The sequence below is a fragment of the Bacillus rossius genome, chromosome 17 (assembly GCF_032445375.1).
Source record: "Bacillus rossius redtenbacheri isolate Brsri chromosome 17, Brsri_v3, whole genome shotgun sequence".
NCBI classification, from domain to species: domain Eukaryota; kingdom Metazoa; phylum Arthropoda; class Insecta; order Phasmatodea; family Bacillidae; genus Bacillus; species Bacillus rossius.
In genome coordinates, this window is record NC_086344.1 from 248,257 (window position 1) to 264,416 (window position 16,160).

Here is a 16,160-nt window from a genome sequence, read left to right on the forward strand (position 1 = left end):
AATGTGCCTCGAAAAAGTCAAATCGATGGCTGTTCCAATCGAGTGGAGGAGAGATAGATGCGGCGCAAGCGTACAATGAGAGCGACACAGCGTAACGGCACAATGTGCGTAACGGGACACAGCGTATCGGGACAATGTGCGCAACGGGACACAGCGTAACGGGATAATGTGCGTAACGGGACACTTTTCGTGCGTGCAGCCGGCGTTCATAGATTTATTAGACGTTGTCACGTCAAAAAAATCCCTTTCGGCCCTGGAAATATTTTAGAAACTTGTATAAACTCCTGGAACATTTTCAGAACATTAACGTGGCCTACATAACATCCTACATGTTCGTCAATATTAGAAAAATATAGATTTAACATTTTCTCATATTACATGTAGCGTAAATATTGAGAAAGTTTTTAACTTGATGATCCAGCATTGAATTCTTTAAAGAATTTAATATTATGCGTACTATTGTAGTTAATGCAATTATTTTTGATCTCCAAACACTATTATTCATCCCTTGCACTAATACGTACAATTTTTTTTTTTTGCAAAGGTTTAAGGTAATATATTCAGACGAATTTGATACTAAGAAGGTTTTAATATTTTTTTTTAAATTTCAATCCCTGTTTTTAGGTAATAGTTTGTATAATCGAAAATTGTTTCAACCAAAGATAAATAGATAAAGTTTAAAAGTTTTACGATAAATTACAAAGGTTTCGATAGTATTTCTATAAAAAAAGTACCTAATGACATTTTGTTTCTACTCTAGTAATATTTCCACTACCTGCAGCAATGATTTGTGACATAAAATAATATTAGACAAAAGTTTTCAACAATATTGATAAAAATTAAACAAAAATACACCATAATTCGATAGAGTGCACGGTGGGGAAGTTTTATTTATTTTCTTATTTCAACCCCCTTCAGTAATGGTTTTTATTTTCAAAAAATGTTGAGACAATAGTTTTAGGTAAAAATTATAATATTTCAAACAATTTGAACCGATTTGATAGTGTACATAATGAAGTGTTTTGAATTTTTTTTTTCATATTCTACCCCTCATTTTTTCAACTACTTGCAGCATTGGCTCGCCTTATCAAAAAGTTTTAGACAAACATTATTATATTGATGGTGTTTCCGCGAAGGGCGTTATGATTTTTTTGTACTCATTTTACCCCTTGCAGTAATAGATGGTCGTATAAAAAATTCATTCAGACGAAAGTTGTAGATAATAATTAAAGTTTTTATAATCAAACAGGACGGATTTAATAGTGTACATGGTACATAGATTATGATTTTTTTTTAAAAAATCCTAACCCTTTATTTTTTGAAACCCCCTGCAACTATAGTTCATCTTATCAAAAATTGTTTCAGTAAAAGTTTTAGATAAAAAATTTACAAGACTTACAGACAATTTCAACGGAGCTTATAAAGTATCTACGAAGGGAGCTATGATTTGTTTTCCTGATTTTCATCCCTCAGGTTTTCAACCCCTTGCAACAATGATTCGTCTAATCAAAAATCGTTTCAGACAAAAGTTTTAGATAAAAATTACAAGATTAATATCTAATTTGTACGTTTTAATATAGTGCCTACAAAGAGAGTTATGATTTTTTTGTCTTCCAACCCTTGTTATTTCAACCCCTTGCAGTTATGGTTGGTCGTATCGAAAACTTATTTAGACAAAACATTTTGATATTATTCGTACGAGTTATAATACGTTCAAGCGGATGTAGTATTTTACATATTATGACAGTTATAGCGGTTTTTCTGTTTTTAAAATAAAACCATTCCCATTTCTACCCCTTTGATCGGAAATTGCCCTTTAACGAACTCGACCGAGATTTTCCAATACTTGATTTTATGTATCATTTTGAAAATGATTTGTGAAAAATTGCGAAAGTTATCGTGTCCAAAAAAGGTATATATATATATATATATATATATATATATATATATATATACACATACATATACACACATACACATACATACATACATACATATATATATGAACTTTTGAGTTGACGATGGTTTTTGGGTCTATGCACCATGAAACGAAAAACTAAATAAAAATTGGTAGTCTGTAAAGTCGGTTTACGGACGATAGTTTAACGTGACGTCATAACAAAACATTGATGACATGATTGCATACTTTTATGAATAAAATTGAATCATTTTTATTAAATTATCACTATTTTGTATCGATACAAAGGAGTGAAATGAAATCTACAATTTAATTGATAAATTTACTTTTATTTGCAGTCATTAATTCAAATATGTTTATTACTTTAACGAACAGATTATTTTAACTATGTATAACTTTTATACATGTATGCTATTTAACTTCTTCCAATCCAATCTGTGTTATTTTGTTAAGGATAGGACGATGATAGAAAAAGTAGGAAACGAATGGGAGTGTTTCAAGTTTAATGTGCCTCGAAAAAGTCAAATCGATGGTTGTTCCAATTGAGTGGAAGAGAGATAGATACAGCGCAAGCGTACAATGAGCGTAACGGGACAATGTGCGTTACTGGACACTTTTTCGTGCGTGCAGCCGGCGTTCATCGATTTATTAGACGTCACGTCAAAACGTTTCTGAGGGCCGCACCATGGTAACGGCTAAAATGTCTTTGAAATCCATCTGAAATAAATAAATAATTGATTGGTTGCTCTTTTCCTTTATAAAGAAATATTATACTTGAAAGTTATGTACTAGGCTTCGCCCATGATTGCTTTTTTTTTAAATATAAAAATGCATTTTAAAAGCATGTATCACATTCTGATCTACCAGAATGTTGTTACAATTGCGCATGTGATATTTATTTAATCTCATTTTCTAATTTGGTGTGCCTTAGGTTGGTTTGCATTAACTAGTAGAACTATTTTTTTTTCCCCTACTAAAAAAAACAATTGCATGTTGTAACTTTTTCTCCTCTGCTAAAAGTTAAAATAATAAATCAGAAAAACGACCAAAAATTTGTTTGAATGTAAACTCAGTAACTTCATAAATGTGTATTGACATTTTGAGTAATTTTCCATTTACTTTGCAATTAGTGTATGACTGGTTAGCTTTACGTGTCTAACGTCTGCTGTGGACACACCACTCTTTATGGTCAAACTTTTACGTTTACCACTAAACAAATTTAGACGATCCTTATTGAAAATTACAAATTTTTTTAACAAGTGTTATGAAAGTCTAAAGTAATCTGAGTTTTTCAGTGCAGGTGATATAGCGGTAAAAAAAAAAGCCTGTAATAAATTAATAATAAAAGTTACAGAAACAAAACGGAAGTCAAATTCGCCCCTTCAGGAAACGTAGATGCATAGCAAATTGTTTCGGTACCATAGAGCTTATAACTGAGGATTGCCGTCTGGGACTCCGGACCTCCGTTGTATATAAGTGATGAAATTAATGTATATATATGTAAAATATTTAAGATAAAACATCCGTGTATAAAAATTTAAAATACTGTTAAATTTGCTTTAAAAGAAGTATAATAAATTTATTACCATAAAAATGTATATATCTTAATTTACTTTACACTTTATTATAAAATATCTGTTCTCAATATGAAGAAATATTAAAATATACGGCCAAAATGTGTAACATAATAAATAATTTTATACTACAATCGTAGTACAAAAGAACTCGCTAGATAGCAATGCAAACAAGGACCTACAAGTGTTGCCAACAAAAATGCTAACGTTTTGTATATGGTTTGTGAGATTGTTTGTTATCACGAATTTGAATAGTTTTATTTGTAAATTGTGGTTTTTATTTTCTTAAATTTTTTAAAGAAACATGCGAAGAGAAAACGGTATGCAATAATAAGTAGCTTTAAGTAACACTTTTGTAAGTTGGAAATGTGAAAGTTATAATGTTTAACTACTTTGACGATGGTTTTAATCTCGTTAAAATTAGTTATTTTGAATGGCAACGAAATAAAAAAGGAAAATTTGTTGAGATGTTCAAAAAATATCTAATTTTAAACAATCAGAATTGGTTAAAAATGCTCAGAGATCAAGACTCTACATGAAATTAAATTTTAGTTTCTGGGATGAGAGCTATGAAACCTAAGGTGCTTACAGAAATGTTATTAAAGTTTGAACGGTAATTCTGTAGCAGAGTAACTACTTTTTTTTAAAAAAAAAAAAAAAAAAAAAAAAAAAAGATAATGCAATCATTCATTTACATAATACCGTTCATGTTTTCCAATCATTCTGTAGAAGGGTATAGTGATACTAGCCTACTATAAAACATGTGTGGACGGTTGGTTAGGTTATTTTAGCAACATTTACTTAAAACACTGGGTAAAAGTTCCATATCACTTATCCTAGTTAATCTCTTGATCCTTTATACATTGATCCTGTGGAACGTGATGCGTTGCTGTTTTAATGAAGCATATAGAAAGATCCTATAAATAACAAAAACTTGTGATATAACGAGGAATTGTGACCATAAAATGTATACAAAAGAAAATATTTTCACAAAACCTGAATTAATTTGTTTGTATTGTGAGATTCAAGTTTTATTGTTACGTCCAATATCTTTTAGCATACTGAATTAAAACAGCAAGCATATGTACTACAGTATCAACGTATACATAATCATGCCTTCAGAATGAAGGGATAAACTTGAATACATGATACAGAATACATACCACACATTGTAACATGGTGTGAATTGTTGGTTAGGTTATGTAAGCTTTTATAATTATTTTTGCTAACAAAATCTAACCCACTGTCAACCCAGTGTTACAGTACATTAATTGTAGCCAATCTAACCTAAACAACCATTAACACTTTTTAATATAGCTAACATAACTTCTTGTAAAATATTAAGGTAATTGTAAACTACTTGAATAATCTTGAAGGCCTTCTTAATGAATAAATTAAATACATGCCAGGAAAAAAAGAAAATTGATATATACAGGATGTATCAAAATTCATGTTACAATGCTTGAGAGTAGAAAGCTCTTATTATTTGCAACCATTTTTGCCAATAAACATGTTGCCCCTGTATCCCCAGAAAGAGTCAGTGTAGGCAACCCGTTGTAGAGTTTTATGTTGTGGATGTGCGGGCGTTCGAGTAGAGAAATAACCTTTTTAATCGTGGCAGAGATTTTAATTTCACTCTGAAATCAATCACAGCTTCGGGTTTGTTTCACAACATTGAAATTGTTGCATACGTTTTAACAACGTGACAGCCTAAAGCAACGGCTAAAAACACGCCCACCTTGAGCGACACAGAGGTGGCAACGGCGAATCATGTTTTCACGGATATGCTGGAGCATGTGTGGAGTCGACCTTATGATTTCGAACGCTTCAATGATTCGCTGTGTAAGCTCTTCTACCGTTTCTACTGGCGTAGCGTAGATAAGCCCTTTTACGTAACCCCACAGAAAGAAATCTAACGGGGTTAGGTCCGGTGACCTTGGCGGCCATGTGACAGGGCCCGCTCGTCCAATCCATCGGTTTGGAAATGTTTGGTTTAAGTACTCTCGCACTTGCAGGGAAAAATTAGGTGGTGCCCCGTCATGTTCGTACCACATCACACGTCGGACATGCAATGGAACCTCTTCAAGAAGACCTGGTAGTTCGTTCTGAAGGAAGTGGAGGTATCCGGCGACGGTAAGTCGTGGTGGAAGAAAAAAAGGCCCGATGAGTACGCCGTCAACAATACCGGCCCACACATTAACTGAAAAACGTTCCTGGCGAGCTGTAACACACGTTGCATGCGGATTGACATCATTCCAAACATGACTGTTGTGCGAATTGAGAATAGCGTTTTGAGTGAACTTGGCTTCATCGCTGAATAAAACCGCTAACTCGGGGTTCCTCAATACTCTTCGAATGTACCAACGAGAAAAGATCATGCGAAGAGGATAGTCCGCCGGACCCATGTGTTGCATCTTTTGAAGGTGGTACGGGTACAAGAGTTGCTCATGAAGAACTCGCCAAACAGCCATTTTGTCAGCGTCCATATCGGAACCTTCTACCCTTGCTTGTATCCGGACTCTCCTCAAATCTCTGAAGTACATCTTCTTCAAAACTGGGAGTACGAACCATGCGTGGAGCACCAGCATTTAGTCTTGTGACGGCACATGCACCAGTATCATGCATTCGCTGAGGAAGTCTTGCAAACATGGTGTGAGCTGGAATCCTACGACCCGGATATCGTTCTACGTACAGACGACGGGCGGCTCATTCATTTTGTCTAGCTTCCCCATAAACTAGCAGCATGTCCGTGTACTCACTAAACGTGTACTCCATTGAGCTCCACTAAAACGTTGCCCTTTTCAGAACCACAGCGAAAGAAATGACACCACGAGTTTGCTTGTACGACAGAACAGTCAACGACAGACCACCAGTGATATCAAAACACACTGCGACACTGCGATGTCACGCTGCGCAGTGCTATGGCACGGCACGAACGGAAGAAAAGATGTGAGGGCGCCACCAATGCAAGTAAAAAGGGGCAGGGGTCAGCATTCGACATCGTACAGTCCTCTCGAGCGCTGCCCGGCGTCGTAAACACGTAATACACCACAGCATCGTCTGTCTCGCACAAAGCCCAACGGGTTGCCTACGCTGACTCTTTCTGGGGCTACAGGGGCTTAACTACGCATTTCCGGCAACATGTTTATTGGTAAAAATGGTTGCAAATAATAAGAGCTTTCTACCCTCAAGCGTTGTAACATGAATTTTGATACAGCCTGTATATATTTTTTTACCTAAATGTTATTCTGCTATAGAATTGTCAGTGAAATTTGAACCTTACTTGTTCAGAAATAACATCCAAAGTGGTTCATCCATGATCTAACTTCTTATTGGTTTCACTCACTCGTGTGTTCTCTTAGATTTAGTCATGCTTCATTGTAATATGTATATTATGATGTTTGACAATGTGGTGGGAAGTGTTAAATCTTTTGAGTGAAGAATATCAGTCAGTTACTTAACGTACCTACCAGTTTGTAACTTAGCAATTTACGACATTTAGATTTTTAATGTGAATTATTAGTTATCAATAATGTACATCTTTGCATATAATCTACAGCCTTTATTTGCAGAAAACTGTTAAAACTAAACTGACAATTTTTTCTTTCTTTCAACAAATGTAGTCAAACATTTAGTTCGGGTTTTGTTTTAAACTGCCTCCATTTGAATAAAAAAAACGAATGGAAAATTCTTTAGTTGGTGTTAAACGGAAAGTTGAGTGAATCTGTCAGATTGGGTTTTTGATACATGTATATGCGTTATCCGCTGATATCTTAGCCCTCAGGGTTTATCACAGAACAAGCTTTTTATGTTGATTCTGTCATAGAAAGCTTACTCCAGGCAGGATATATTTTTTTTAATGTATGGGCTTAACAAAAACACATAAATTCATTATTGATTAATTTGGCCAGCTAGTAGGCCCATGGAAGTTAATGCAAAAAGTTCTCTTACATATTAAGGTTATCTTTTTTATTATTTATTATTTAATATACTGACAAATAGGTTTGTTCCTATACTTAATGTTCAAATTAATGAAGATCGAACAAAAATGTTTTTGCACAAAATATCGCAGAAACTTTTTTTTATTAAGTACAATATAGTTAGGTAAGTTTTGCAAGTTTTAAGAACATGAAAAGACTTGCTTAGTATATTAAATAACATTCATTGATAAATTACCTGAATGTACTTAATCTGATTACATTTTATAAACCATTTACATAAAAAAAGGCGTAATTTTTTTTTTAAAAACTTTAAAAATTGTAAAACAAGTGTATGGTTGAGATGATGTTTGGATTCCTGATACGTCACTGGAATAAAAAATTTGGAACGGCCCAGCGGGATCAGAACTTAGACATAAACAATTTTTTTTTGGAAAGGTGTTTAAAAAAGATATACCTATTTTTGCAGGTCTTGTAAGGAAAGCTAGGCACGAAACCCTACTTGTGTGAATGATTCTAAGGTTTTTTTTAAAATTAAGTCTTGCCCGAAAGCACACAACAGCAGATACATGTAATATGTGTGCGGTGGTTAATGTGCAAAAGGGTAAGTTTCAGGTTTGTTACAGGTTTGTTACGAGTCGCCCCTCATCCTTCTCCGAGGTTTCTGCATTGAGCACGCGGCGGGCTTGGTCAGATGATCCTGCGATGGTTTGCCGTTCCCTCCTGTGGTCCACGAAGCATGTCCTTAGAGTTGGCGTGAGGTAGGACACTTCATCTTCAAACCAAGTGATGCTGGAATCACGATAATACGACGGGTGCAATAAGGACCCGACGTGAAAGATGAATATCACGTTAAGTAATGTGAACGTGTGGTTTTTTTTACCAACAAAGATAAACCTTCCAATAAAAAATTTTTTTTTTGTCCTCAAGTAATTACCAAACATACAACAACCATCAGTGCTAGCAGGTTTTTTTATTAAATCAACATGTTTGAGAGAAGTACTTTTAATATTGTGTTGGAAAGAAATCAGTGCGCGTGAACAAATTTCAGAGTTTTCACAGATATATGTACTAAACAAAACTTAAACAATACGCAAATAATAATTGTATTACCAATTCACCAGCCTTACCTTCTTTCGGAACAAAGTTCTGATGATTTCTGCAATAACGTGGCGGCCGCGACGCGATGGAAATTGAAAATATTAATATTCGGGAAGTCTATCATATCCACTAATGTCATGGATGCGGCAAAACGGGATTGGTTAGAAAAATGTTTACCCTCAATGCATCGCATCCGTCATGCTATCATAATTCCAGCATGAGGCAATTTCTTAACGCATGGAAAATTCACTACTTGGCCAGATATCACACTTGGAACTTATGAAGCACGGCAGATTTATCCTGACCTCTTAACTTGATATTCATAGTTTGTTATAATTTACTAGTGTACCCCATAACATAGAAAGCCCTATCTCCAAAAAAACTATATTTTATAGGAAATAAGGAAAACAATTTCAAACTGGAGTTTGGGTCAATATAAATTTCAGTATAACTCATCGCTGTATTGGATTTAAGACTTCATTATGTCATAAAATGTGTGTTTTTTTTTTTAGACCAATCGGGAAACGGTACAAAAAACCATTTTCAAATAAGTTGGACTCTGGGCCTTTTAACTGTCAGGGTACTTTAGTACATTTTGGTACATTTGAAAAATAAACTTTCTTTCTTAATGTCTTGTTTAAAGGGATGGGTCAACCAAATCCTTAAATATTAAAATAACATTATTTAATATCTGAAAGCTTTGTTATTTGAGGAAAAAGATTCAATGAGAAATATTTTAGGAAGTGAAGTTCATCAAATCATTAACTAGCAGCTATTTGGTTGATAATACTACATTATCATCTCTAAAGAAGCTATTAAGAAATTATTTAGTATTTGCCACCAGGTACAATGCTCGGGGTTTATTTGTTCACAGGATGCCTGCATACTGGGAAGTCAGGGACTATCAGGGGAAAGCCAGGAAAGTTGAAATTGGTCAGGAAAAGTCAGGGAACTTACTTCAAAACATGGTAAAGTCATGGACAATCCTCAGTGATAGTAATTTGAGGGGAAATGTGTCATGCACCAGTATGTCATTACCCAGACTTTGAATTTTTTTTCTTCAGATGGTGTTGAATAAGTTCAGCTGTTACGCAGTTTCGCACTGCGTAACTTTGATGAATTTCAAGACTGCTCCCCTGCCTGTCACCTGGATACCAACCGCAGCACAGGGGCGCGCACTGTTCGAATTCTGCATGCCTGGCAGCAAGCCATCGGGCCCGCTCGGGTCCTTTCGACTCAGATCGGCTTCGCGGGCTCGGCGCTGGAACTACAGACGAGCCGAACTTACGCAGCGGGCTTCCGGACTGTTCTTCGGTGTGATCGGTCGGGGCCCAAAGGACTGTAAATACGGCCCCCTCCAGTGGATCGTCAGTCAGTCCCTGCCTCACCCCGGCTGCGTGAACTTGCGGTGACCACGATCCTCACCAATGACCTCCTCCATCACACTGCCCGCCGACTGTGCTGGCCTGCCTGAGCGCTGTTTCGCCTGCTGTCTGCGAGTTTTCTCGTCGGTCGGTTTTGCTGCTTCTTTTGCTGTATTTCTGATGTTTTTGCTGTCTCTGTCGTTAGCTGTTTTGGTTTTTTGCTGCGGATTTTCTGGTCTCATTCTTTGTGCTGTTATTCCGGTGCTTTGGACTGTCTTTGCTGTCTGTTTCTGGTTTTTCGTGCCTGGCTTTGTGCGATTTTCATGATTGCTGTTTTTGCTTGTGATTTTCGTCCCTTTTTTGCCTTGTTTGTTGCTGCTCTGTTTTCGCGCTTGTTACTGTGTGCTGTTCGCCTGACCTTTTTGCTGCTTCGTTATGGCTGAACGCCGCCGCACCTTTTCTCCTGCTGTTCGTGTGCCTGAGTCGATTCCCGACTCTGATGCCTCGTTTTTGCTGCCTACCAGGTTTGCGGGGCTTTCTGACGACGATTCACTGTCGCGGCCCAACTCGCGGCGCTCGCGCGCTGCTCGCCGAGGCCGCGGGCTGTCGCGCTCGCAAGAGGTGCGCTCTGATCTGGACTCTTTCGCCGCAGCTAGCCAGGGCCGCCGCTGCCTCGTTCGACGGCCAGTCGTGCTTCTGGCGGCTCTCCGGACCATGCCTTTGGTGGCTCCTCTTCCTCCCTGGACGAGTCTGCGGGTGCCTCGTGCTCCGTGCTGGGGGATCCGCCTGCCGTGGTCGCTCTTCCCGCCTCCTCGCCGACCATCACGCTGACGACCTGCGCTGCCACCACGACTGTGTGCTCGTCGCGCATGTCGGCCTCTGCTGCTGCTTCTGGGCCCGGTCCGTCGCTGCTCGGTGCTGCCCCCGCCTCGCCTCACCTGCCGGCCGTGCCCCTCGCCTCGTCTGGTCCTAGTCTGTCCTTGTTGACCCCGACTGGCGCCTCTCCTGCCTTGTCTGTGGCGCCGTTGCCGTGCCTGTCGCCTCCTCGCCCGGCTGCCTGCCCTGCTGCTGTCGCCGCGGCTCCAGCTCCCGTGGTGGTGCCGTCTGCTTCGTCTGCGGCTGCCATGGCTCCGCCCCCGGTGGCGTGGCGGACGGTTCTGCTGATCTTATGGAGGCCACCGAGGGACGTGTCGGCAAGCGTGCGGTGGCCACCGCGTGGTGCGATGACTCTGATGACTGGACGGATGGCGCGCATCCCAGACACCAGCGTGTGAAGTCCTCTGGGGCCTCTCAGTCCTCGTCGTTGCGGTCTGGTGATGAATCTGCTTCTCCCGCTCGCTCTGCGTCGTCCCGGTCTCGTGGGTTCTGTCCCGCGGCGCGGTGGCCGTCGCTCCCCAGTCTGCTGGCCCTCACACACGCCGCCTGCCGCACCACCTCAGCCGTCTGCGGCTACGCCGCTCACGCAGGCTCAGCCGAGGAAACCGCCACTGATAGTGTGCAAAGGGGGGCTCTCTCCGTCGCCAATTAAGGACATGGCTGCGCTGCGCACACTGTTCACGGCCGACCTCAAGGCGACGCACTACATCCGCACTTCCACTTACCAGGCGGCGAATCGCGAGGACCACTTCCGCGTGGTCCAGCATCTTCGTGTGTGTGGTTCCTCTCCTGGACGTGCGCTGAGGATCGTCCTTGGGCGCCTGCATATCGACACCCCCACTGAGGATATTGCTGAGGCCCTCACGGAGCACGGCATACTCCATTCTTCTGTTGTCCGCTTGCAGTCTCGTCAGGAGTCTCCAGAGCCGCTGCCCCTCTTTCTTGTGGTGCTTCAGGGTACTTCTTCTCTCCACTCGGCCCTTCAGCTGACCAACCTGTGCGATGTCGGTTGTTGTGGCTGAGCCGTTCCTGGGTGGTGGGGAGCTGGTTCGGTGTTTCCGCTGCCAGGAGTTCGGGCACGCCTCCCACAACTGCGACGAGTCTCCACGTTGTGTTCGCTGCAATGCCTTCGGCCTGCGTCCCAGCCTGCGGCCTGCCGCAATTGCCGTGGCGACCACCCGGCCAAATGCTGCAGGAACTTGCATCTAGATTCAAATTCGAGACACTCTTTCAAGAACCAAATTCAAGATTCAAATTTGAAGAAACGTTCTACTCGACCCATGATTACTTCTGTAAATGTTTCCCTAAATGTTTTTTTTTTTTTTTTAGTTGGGAAACGAGAAAATAGTTCTACTAGTTAATGCAAACCTACCTAAGGCATACCAAATTAGAAAATAAGATTAAATAAATATCAGATGTGCAATTGTAACAACATTGTGATATATCAGAATGTCATGCATGCTTTGAAAATACATTTTTTATATTTAAAAAAAAAAACTTTTTTAAATTTAGGTTGGCGTCAATAAGAGCAATCATGGGTGAAGCCTAGTACCTACATAACGTTCAAGTATAATATTTCTTTATAAAGAAAAATACTTGTACACTCACTGTTCCGCTTACGAGCATACAGGAAAGTAGTGTTGTATCGTGAGCCAGCATGGTTTTAAGAAGACGTCACTATTTGTTTAACTGGTCTGTAGTATTGCTTCTGTGCCATCATACATGCTAGGGGTCTGCAATTATTCCAAAAAAATATTTTGTATTAATGGATAATTTGATGTTTGACTCAGATTTTCAAATTGAATAATATTTCTTATTAATTTTTTTACCAATAGATTCAACAAGTGGGACTCATTGACAAAAAAAATTTGAAATGTAAGAGTGTTACATGTATGAAGCCAAAAAGAATGAGAAATTAAGATTTTTTTCCTGCAACATAATAAATATCTGATATATACACATTACAAACAATTTTTGACTATGATAAAAATGATAAAAATATTCCTTTTTAATGTATACAATCTGTTAATTGACAAATAAATTTTAAAATTACTGTATTTAGCATTTGTGAAGTTAATACTTTTATTTATACCTAAATTTTATTAAACTTTTAAAATGCGAACAAAAGCAATTTACCTTCAAATATTTCGGTATTTTTTAGGGGGAAATAAATTACCTTAAAAACGAGGGGTGCATGTGTGTAGGGTTTGTACGTGGGCCCGCAAAAATTCACTGAGTAGGGGAGGGCTTAACAGACACAAATAATCTCTGAATAGGTTGCTTGTATGTTGTATACTTCCCTTCTTTTGGCTTATATGCATGCAATAAGCAGAAAACTTAAAATATACAGAAAGTTTCCATAAAACATGGTTTAGAAGTTTACGTTTATCAGTCAGTCCCATTTCATAGCCGTGCTTTTACAAGTGCAAGCGACTTCCTCAGTGAGGGGCTTATTAATTCCAGCCCCCCTCCCCTTCCTAGAATTTAAGCCCATGTCAAAAACATTTTTGTATGTTCTGAAGTTTTCCATATTGTACTAGGTCATTCAGATTAATTTTCTTGCATTTCGTGTTATGTTTTTAATTTTATCATGTGTTGTATTGTACTTCCAGTTTGGGGTTATTTCTGTGTTATTACTACTAATGACATAATCTCGCCATGGAAATTCTCTGTAGCAGTTCAACGTATGGGGAAGTATTCACTCACTATCAAAGGTACCTATGGGTACCATAGGGTAGAATTTTAAGATGTGTAGTTGCACACAATATAGCAAAAAAGAATCATACATAGTGTTGTAAGCCTGAGAATTTGGTTTTCGTTACGAATGATAGTGTATGGCGTCACGCTGTGTTAATTTGGTGCCACAAGAATTTAGTCCGTAACTTGTTGATAATGTTTGTTTTGGTTAATTTTTAATAACTTGTTATTTTCCATTCTGTAATTATACTTGTAATGTTAGTTATTTGGCCCAGACTTAGTTTAAAGCTAGTTAAAGGTTAATATCATTATATTTGCTCGCTTATTTTGTTACTGGTTTATTTTACTGTTTCGATACCTTCTATTGTTTTAGCCTTTTTTATTTAAGTTTTACAAAGGCACGTCTGGCGACGCTGGTGGCAACTGGCCGCGGACAATTTTGGTGCAGTATGTTGGCACGTCTGCTTTTTGTGTCGGCTGAGACGTCCGCGGGAGCGCTGGCGTCGCGGCAAGATGGACGGCCGTGATGTGCCTCGGAAGAGGGACTTGAAAATCTTGACTGGAGTGGAGAGGTCGCCTGCAATGAGGTGTCGAGCACCGAGGTTTTCGGCCTCCCAGGACAGCGAGGTGGACTTGGGCTGCAACTGAGATATCTGCCGAGGTCCACACTGTCGGAGTGCGGGCCAACACGATTTCCTCAGCGCCGCAAATGAAAGTAAGTCATTGGCAGCGTCTGCTCTAGGCGTAGCATCGCACCTGGCTGTGCTTTCGTTTGAAACTAACTTTCACGAGTGTGGGCCCCAAGGAATTTAGTGAGTGCAATATAACCGTTCTAGAAGTACTGTTGCTATAGGCACCCAACACCTTACAGCCCATTTAGGCACGAGAGGCAAGGCCTAGTTGTTTCGCCCCCTTTCGACTCGTATTACGGAGCTGTGGCTTATCTAATGTTCCTCAGGCCGAGTTTTTACTAGGTTGAGTTCACCTGTTTTGCTCGAGGCACTTTACCCTAGAAAACTTTTGGGTAGTAAAGCCAGTAAATAAACTTCACCGTGATATTAATAATTAATTTGCCTTGTATGAGGAAATACTGCCAGAGTTGTGGAGTTTGACATTTTACTGTTTTGTGCCACGGTGCATGTGGAACTGTACTTAGAACATTGGGCCATAAACTCCTATTGGGGCTGAGTAGTATTATCCTTACTCCCGATAATGCCGTTAAGTGTTTTTGTGTATAAAACGGGTACATGCACGAAGTTGGGAAATTTTGGGTTATCTCTGGTTGAGAATCTCTTACCAAAAGTATAAACTATTTGTAGGAATTTTGTGAAAATTTTGAAAAAATTCTCTTCTTGAGAAAATCAAAATAAAATTTTTGAATTTGATTTCTTAAAGACCCTTTTTATAAGAAAGTATGTTGTGCTGTGCATCAATCAAAAGAAAGAGCATTTAAAAATGAGTATAATGACACCCTCCCATCTCTAGCTGAATTAGGAGAAAAGGTATGGTGATTTCAAAATATGTTGGTTACGTTTTTTTGGCGGAGTTTGGGGAAACTTTACATGACCGTGATTTTGAAACAGTTTAAAATATTAAAAAAAAAAAAAAAAATATTTTTAAATTTCTATGAGGATTACCTTCATACCAAATTTCATCAAATTCTGAGGTGTTCAAGTATATTTTTTTATTTTAGTTTGTTGATTTCATGCGGAAAGAGTGAATGACCCTTGCTCACATTTTATACGAAACAATTTTTTTTTTTTTTTTTTTTTTTAGGGATTGTAAAATAAATTTTGGGATTTTAGAGTGACTACACCTGTGGCTCAAAGAAAAGATTTTCTACTGTTATCAAACTTAAAAGGATGTTTGAAATAAGAATAAAGCAAAGGTTTACAAATTACCTCCAAAATTTTTGAAGAATAAAATTTCCAATCATTTTTGCATAACCTACAATGAGCCAAAAAAGCAATGGTATCAGTATTATTATAAATGAAACTTCACATTGATTCTTTATATTATTCTGGGGAATTTATATTAACCATCCTTTACTACAAGTAACTGCATAATATCTTTGTAATACATAATTATCATACTTTTGTATTTAAGAAAATTACTTAGCACAAAAACTCCTAAGTAGGTAATTTGAAGAGATTGTGAAAACACTTTGTATTAATAAGAGTTTTGTATTAACAGGGTGTTTAATAATGAGGTTTCACTGTAGTCAGTTTGAAATAACCCTAGAGTGGGGTGAATATTATTTAGTTAAACAGACTGCCGACCAAGGAAAGCCCCGAGAATGAAAACGAAAGCGAGTTATTAGTGGAAAAACACACAATGCACTTTGACAATTGAGGCGCATCCTCTGACACCTTCAGAACTCAAAGAAAAAAAGTAATTTAATATTCAAAAGTAGTGACTGCTTAGGCCTTGTTCAGGTCTGCTTCGGGACGGCTCTGCTCCGTCTCTGTTTCAGGTTACCTAATTCACTTAAATCAATTAAACTTGTCTCTCTACGTTAGCCAGCTGAAACACAAAACACTTGGGACCGGAAAAAGAAAAGGTTTACAATATCATGTACAGTTTTTAAAATTACGGGAATGAGGCACTGCTACTATTCCGTCCCATTGCGGTGGTTCGTGGCGCGCTGCTCACACGAACTGTCACATGCGACTGCGGTGCAGATGCCAGAGAA

General features: G+C 38.7%; 1 long non-coding RNA gene across 4 annotated transcripts in view; it reads left to right on the forward strand.

Moving 5' to 3' along the window:
• Positions 1-3,705: 3,705 nt before the first annotated feature.
• LOC134540533 (uncharacterized) overlaps positions 3,706-16,160 on the forward strand; it is a 40,384-nt gene continuing 27,929 nt past the window's right edge. For 2 of the 4 annotated variants that reach the window (XR_010076454.1, XR_010076453.1), the window contains exons 1-3: positions 3,706-3,812; positions 8,057-8,191; positions 9,406-14,183. This is a non-coding gene — a long non-coding RNA (uncharacterized LOC134540533). The remainder of the gene's footprint in view (positions 3,813-8,056; positions 8,192-9,405; positions 14,184-16,160) is intronic. The other 2 variants (XR_010076451.1, XR_010076452.1) reach the window with 2 other exon arrangements.